Raw genomic sequence first — 7,639 nt, forward strand, 5'->3', positions numbered from 1 at the left:
GTCACTGGAAAAGAATTGGACCGCCGTGAAGGCATTTAGAAATCTTGCGCTTTGATTGGTTGCGGTATTTAAATAGTTGCGCATGGTATGCACTTGTCCCATCAGCCCCTTCGGTCGTCACCAAGCAAAAAAAAAAAACACATGGAGGTAAGATTGGCTCGAAAAGGGGACGAAAAACATCGCTATTATACGGTAAGAAACGTTCAGAAGCTAAAACATAACTCTCGTGTTATTTAATTTAAATGTTTTCACTTCTTTGTTGGCCTTTTTCCCTGGTATTTGCTGTCTTTTCGTTGAATTAGCGAGTGTTTCTTGTGGCACGTGCGAAGTTGTCGTGGACGTAAAGACATGTTTTTAAACATGCATTTTTTGTTCATAGGATGGTTTTCTTAGCTTTGAACAATTGAAATATGTGTATTGATATTTTTTCGAACATCTTTGCCCAATTTTCCATTTCTTTAAAAGAATTTCTAGAACCAATTTTCTTCGTACTTTGAAGACAAATACCTCTCCTCACCTACTCCTCCCTGAAAACAAAAAACCAACAATGGAATGTTTTGTGTAGGCATATCATGCTTTGTGAAAATAAATGTTTTCTTTGAATAATTAAGCTTATGGAAAACATTTTACATAAAATAGTACAAGATATTTTTTCAAAATATTGATTAGAGAGATTCCATAAAGATGCTGACACACGGTGCAACTTTGCTTGCAACATTGCACGCAGCAGGACTGTTGCAGCGTGTCCACACGCAATGTTGCATGCAACAAATCTGAAGTTGAATTGCGCTCTACTCTTGCAACATTGCACGCAACATATATCATCATGTGAACATAGCTGCAACATTACCTCCAACATTTTGAAATTTCCAGCCAATCAGCTTGCACCAAATTTATAACTGCTGACCAAATATCTTAACATGGCAGGCTGACACAAGCTATGTTGAGTGATTTTGTTGCAATGTGTGTCACTCCAATTTAAATTTGTTGCTTGCAATGTTGTGTGCAATGTTTCACTGTGTGCCAGCACCTTAAGTCATAGTTCTCTCTCCTTTGTTCTTGGTGGTCACTTAACTAACGACTTGTCGCAGTTATAATAAGCGATTATTGGATGAGGTTGAGCATGATATTTTATGCAATAACCGAGTTCAATAATTGCTCAGGACTCTCCATTTTTCTTTTCATATTTGGAATCAGCATTTCACTCTAGTAAATTGTACTCTATATCCCAAAAAAAAGTTTTAAATGTTCTCCAAAAGTAGCCAGTCACCTTAAGGCTGTGTTCAAAATGTATGGTAGAGGGGGGGGGGGGGGGGGGGGCAGGTGAAAATTTGAAATGTCCAGAATAATTCTTAACACCCCCCTTAATGCCATGCAAAAAAATACAATCCCTCTAAGCAAGGCTTGTAGCTTCTTCCAAAAATTGTGCATCCCCCCATTTTTCTGATAAAAATTTGCCCATCCCCCCTTTTTCCTACCAAAATTTTCCCGATGCCCCTTAATTTCACCTGCCCCCCCCCCTGCCATACATTATGAACGCAGCCTAAGTTGCGTATATTTAATAAAGCCTGGGAAGACGTCATAGTCATAGATATAATGGAAGTATAAGCCTTCATATCTTAAACATGCAGCATTCAAATGAAGAAATATTTCAAGATTCAACTATTCACTTTATGTAGAATCAATTCTGAAAGTATTGTGTTAGGGGTCGAGTGCACTTTAAATAACCATTTTATTCCCATAATGCACCAGTTTCACATTCAATTGATACCACTGCTTTTGAAGACCATAAACTCATTTGTACAAGCTTAGCCTTGTTTATGAGTCAGCTATTAACAGATAACATTACAATTCTGTGGGATTTCGACACAATAGTATGGTTCAAGTTGTACATTCTTTACATTAACAATCAACTTCTGAAAATCGTTTGCTTTTAAATGAAGCTAAGCCTGTACAAATGAGTCTTTAGTCATAAGACGCAGCAATATTTTTAGTGAAAAAGAAAAGGCAGTATTGGAATTTCATTAGGGAAACACATATTATATTCCATTGGGTTTTTCTGTAGGAATAAATTTCCATTCCATCCAATAACTGGGAAAACGTATTTAATTCCCAATTGTGGATGTTTATTGCAAAATAATTGTTGTCCATAAAATTGATCCCAATAATAATTTACTGAATCTGGGTTTATTATTATTATTTTCTTAATTTCCCTTCAATATTTTTGAATTAGGAATTGAAAATGTTTTCCCGTGATGACTGAGCTACACTGGTAAATCTAATTTGGCTGGTCATAATAAGCAGCAACTTAAACACAGGACTTGTTAGCAGTAAAATTCAACCTAGACTGACTTATGGAATCAGTCTTACTATTAATCAATTTAATGATTTTCCTAAATTTGAATTTTCTCTTTTCATTTCAGGTGACAGTGAAGGGTTGTGACAGAGAATGGAACATACAGTCATAGGGGTAATAAGTTTAATGTTTTATGAAATTCACATTGTGTTTAATGGTCTTGCTCTTAGTCTTTTAAGTTTCTGTTTTACTTTTTGCCTAACTTTGGCAAAGAATCGCTTAAGTGTTTTCTTTAGACTGGCTGGCTCATTTCCCTCCATTCATGTCATAGTTTGTTTTCTTCTCACTATTTCTCCCATATATTCAGCCATAATGATGTACATGTTTTCTTTTTGGAACTGTTCTTAAGCTGTTTGATAGTAAAATCTTTAAAGGGGCACTTGGATGAAAACGCCCCAATTTTTGAAAGTCCAGATAACTGAAGTATTTGAGGATAATATAACTCAATTATGACTATGTAAACATGATTAGTGAAAATTTTAGCCTAGGAGCCACTTGCAGTTGAGAAATTTTGGTTCAAAACCAGAAAGTAATTCCTCCAATGGGGATATGGATTGGCAAGCAAATGGGTCACATGCAAACAGCTATTCCTCCAGCTCCCTCCCCCTCCCCCTCTAAAAAACAAATGCTCCATAAAGAGGTTCTATTGTGGGAAAAAATAAATTTGAAACAGTCTTTCTTATGAAATGTTTATTTCATCTTTGCTAATAATGTTAATTACTGTAACGTTAATTATCTTGTTTAGATGCATGGTAACCTCCATTTTTTTACAGATCCAGAGGCATTTTGGGAGCTTGAAAAGACTGACGCTGTTTACTGTGTGACACTACTGTAACTGCGGTCACTTAAACCAGTTAGACAGTGAACCAATCAAAATGTGGTATGAAAATGATGCATTACAACTATGAGTGCCGGAGCAGGGGCAAAAACCTATAATTCCTCTCAGTATGGTGTTTCAGCACAAATAAGGCAAGTAAATATTATAGTTGTTCAGATATAACCTGAGTTTTAGGCCCATGCAAGGGAGGGGGGGTTGGAGGGGAGGAGATCAGAGGGAAGAAAGTGGACCTGTCTACAATGATTTTCAGAACTTGTGTTGAGTTTCCATATTCTGATATTCTGGACGCACATCTGATTGGACAAAGACCAACAGGGATTTACCAGAAGTATATTATGAATCTACCACTTCATCACTATACGAATATATCTCAGAGATATATTTATTACCAGATTACCTGTGGTAACAGCGGTCATAGAATACCTTTTTAAGGATGGTGCCTACTATTGATAATCAATTATTATTTTTAAAAGAATATGTGAATTGTTTTTACCTATCAAAGGGTTGTTAAATTCTTGTTAGAAAAGTAGGGGTCACCTTGCATTTAAAAGAAATAATAAGGCTTAAAAATTGTTAAAAAATGATGATGTCACTATTTTACTAACACAGAAAAAAAACTTTTTTTGGAAAATATTTTGATAAGTTTCCATTTTAAATCGTCCTATATGACTGACACTTTGTTTATTGGCTAAAATTACCCCTACTATCATGATTATAATAGTCTCTTATTTAAAAAAAAAGAATTTAGCTTCATGCACCCTATTTTTCGATCATTAGGTACGTAGAGATTGTGTCCATATTCTTTTAAAAAACCATTATTTGTTATAATTTTCATTTCACAAGGCTACTTTGTCATTTACTTTATGATTTAAGCGAAGAAAAAATACTTCTATCCAGGCATTTTTTAGAGAGATGAATTTTTAAAGAATATTATTAGGGATAAATCTTATGCCGACTGAGTGACAAGCTTTACACAGCATACAAAACGGCGTGACAAATTCTGTTTTCGGCACGTTTGCACAAGCTAAAGGATGCTGTATCCCGGCCATGCAAACCAAAATCACAGGGAAAAACTTGACATTTTCAAGCTTTATAGTTCCAGGAAGAATATTGACTTTGAAGTAGTTATTATATACTTTTTACTTCACAGCAGAAAGGAATTTCTCAAAATATTTCTTACGTAATAAGATGATTTTTTTAGTTTGAAAACTCTGAAGTAATAGACTTTCATGATAAAAGTGTTTAGTGATTAAAAAAAGATTTTCAAAACTATAATTACACACCACAGTCAATGTCATTAACGTTGTCCACTGAAAAAAAGAAATTTATAAATTTAGACATTTAGACTAAAAGAAATATCACGTATTTCCTCGAAGGTTATAGCATAAAACAAACGCTGAAATGTACCATTCTCCATCTTAAATCCTCGTTGGGGCATTCTGGATTTTCGATTCACGAGTTGAATTTTACATTTAAAGTTCAGGCTGACGCACACGAGGCAAAGAATACATAATGAAACACGTGATATTTCTTTTAGTCTAAATGTGTAAATGTCTTTTTTCGGTGGACAACGTTAATGACATTGACTGTATATATTAATAAATGGTAAATTTTCTATTTCATATGTATTTCTTGTTTGTTTTTAATCAAGTTTTATAGAGTTAAATCTAGAGAAACGGTACGGCTAAGCTTTATTAATGAAAGGATTTGGTTTCTTAGGAGTATGAGTCTTCGGTTTTTTCAAAACATGCCCAAAAAACTTTCCGATTCTTTGTCATTATTGCTTGAACCTAAGCAGATCATCTCTAGCCTAGGTTACTTAAGATACTTTTCTGATTTAACTTTTATTGAAAATGCGTTTTTTTGTGCAATTCCAGTAATAAATTTTGAAATTCCTCGAATGTAGATGTACAGTACATTTGGGCGTGGACAATAGTAGGCACCATCCTTAACATGCAGATATGTAAAGCACAGAAATGAGTGTGGGGACTGAATATGCAAGTGTGTAACTCAATCACATACTCGCCAAGATGTTAGCAATTCGATAGTTAAACGTTTAATAGGGTGAGGTGGGGATGAATTTCAATAGGGTGAGGTGGGGATAAACCTCAATAGGGAGAGGTGGCGATAAACCTCTATAGGGTGAGGTGGCGATAAACCTTAATAGGGTGAGGTGCGAATAAACCTCAATAGGGTGAGGTGGGGATAAACCTCAATAGGGTGAGGTGGCGATAAACCTTAATAGGGTGAGGTGGGGATAAACCTCAATAGGGTGAGGTGGGGATAAACTTCAATAGGGTGAGGTGGGGATAAACCTCAATAGGGTGAGGTGGGAACAAACCTCTATAGGGTGAGGTGCGAATAAACCTCAATAGGGTGAGGTGGGGATAAACTTCAATAGGGTGAGGTGGGGATAAACCTCAATAGGGTGAGGTGGGGATAAACCTCTAGGGCGAGGTGGGGATAAACCTCAATAGGGTGAGGTGGGAATAAACCTCTATAGGGTGAGGTGCGAATAAACCTCAATAGGGTGAGGTGGGGATAAACTTCAATAGGGTGAGGTGGGTATAAACCTCAATAGGGTGAGGTGGGGATAAACCTCTAGGGTGAGGGGGGGATAAACCTCAATAGGGTGAGGTGGGAACAAACCTCTATAGGGTGAGGTGGGAACAAACCTCTATAGGGTGAGGTGCGAATAACCTCAATAGGGTGAGGTGGGGATAAACTTCAATAGGGTGAGGTGGGGATTCAATAGGGTGAGGTGGGAACAAACCTCTATAGGGTGAGGTAAATTTTCAATAGGGTGAGGTGTAACCTTTTCTACAATAAACCTCAATAGGGTGAGGTTGAGGTGCGAATAAACCTCAATAGGGTGAGGTGGGGATAAACCTCAATAGGGTGAGGTGTGAATAAACCTTAATAGGGTGAGGTGGGGATAAACCTCTATAGGGTGAGGTGGGGATAAACCTCAATAGGGTGAGGTGCGAATAAACCTCAATAGGGTGAGGTGGGGATAAACCTCAATAGGGTGAGGTGGGGATAAACCTCAATAGGGTGAGGTGCGAATAAACCTCAATAGGGTGAGGTGGGGATAAACCTCAATAAGGTGAGGTGCGAATAAACCTCAATAGGGTGAGGTGGGGATAAACCTCAATAGGGTGAGGTGGGGATAAACCTCTATAGGGTGAGGTGGAGATAAACCTCTATAGGGTGAGGTGCGAATAAACCTCAATAGGGTGAGGTGCGAATAAACCTCAATAGGGTGAGGTGCGAATAAACCTCAATAGGGTAAGGTGCGAATAAACCTCAATAGGGTGAGGTGGGGATAAACCTCAATACTTGTATAGGGTACTTATGAATTTTTTGTATATTGTTTTCAGAAAAAGACAAGCGATGGACTTGGTATTTTTTCCTTAAATAGTTCTTTTGACTTGTACAAATTGTCTTGTAATGCATATTGTGTTTGAAAAATAAACTTTAACTTTGGACTTAGTATGTTTCTATGATTTTTAATTAATTCCATCTTTACCCTCTCCACGCCCTTTTTTAACAAATGCCCCCTAAGATCCAACCCGAGGTCCCACCAGCACAGATTGTTGCTACCCCCCCCTTACCAGGACCACAGCAGTAAATTACTGTCCCGACAACAGCCAGCTTATGAAACCATACCAAATAACTCCTCTAATGGTGAACACTGGTGATAAGAATATCAGACTCTGAACTCCCTACAGACCCATGAGAGTACCTTGGTGACAAGGCAGCCTTTGTACTGTGAGGATTATTGCAAGTAGGAGAATTACTAAATAACCACACCCCACTACCCATAGGTTTTACTGCACAACAGTGATTTATATATCAGAGTGATGTTATCTATAACCTATTCAATTAATGCATTCAGAGTCTGCTGAGGGACTGACTCATTTATTCCATTGAGTATTGATATATTCATCACATGGGTAAATGCGAGGCTGCTGAGGGAATGGACCAGTAATGTATTCAATTAAGTATTAATGTATTTAGAGTCTGCTAAGGGACTGGGTCTAATTTATTCAATTAAGTATTGATATATTCAGAGTCTGCTGAGGGACTGGGTCTAATTTATTCAATCAAGTATTGATATATTCAGAGTCTGCTGAGGGACTGGGTTTAATTTATTCAATTAAGTATTGATATATTCAGAGTCTGCTGAGGGACTGGGTCTATAATGTATTCAGTTAAGTATTAATATATTCAGAGTGCTGAGGGACTGGGTCTATAATGTATTCAGTTAAGTATTAATATACTCAGAGTGCTGAGGGACTGGGTCTGTAATTCATTGATTAAGTATTAATGTATTCAGAGTCTGCTGAGGGACTGGGTCTATAAAGTATTCAATTAAGTATTAATGTATTCAGAGTCTGCTAAGGGACTGGGTCTAGTTTTTTCAATTAGATATTAATATATTC

The 7,639-nt window shown here is 37.0% G+C and overlaps 1 long non-coding RNA gene across 1 annotated transcript; it reads left to right on the plus strand.

Annotated features, from left to right (window-relative positions):
- The first annotated feature begins 127 nt into the window (after positions 1-127).
- LOC116292267 (uncharacterized) lies at positions 128-6,686 on the plus strand. Its single transcript, XR_016121177.1, has 4 exons — positions 128-192; positions 2,424-2,470; positions 3,130-3,325; positions 6,575-6,686. It is a non-coding gene; the product is annotated as an uncharacterized LOC116292267 (long non-coding RNA).
- The last annotated feature ends 953 nt before the right edge of the window (positions 6,687-7,639 follow it).

Source organism: Actinia tenebrosa, unplaced genomic scaffold (genome assembly GCF_029948245.1).
Source record: "Actinia tenebrosa isolate PJP-AT-01 unplaced genomic scaffold, QUT_ActTen_1.0 PGA_scaffold4__44_contigs__length_22323623, whole genome shotgun sequence".
Taxonomy (NCBI): Eukaryota; Metazoa; Cnidaria; class Anthozoa; order Actiniaria; family Actiniidae; genus Actinia; species Actinia tenebrosa.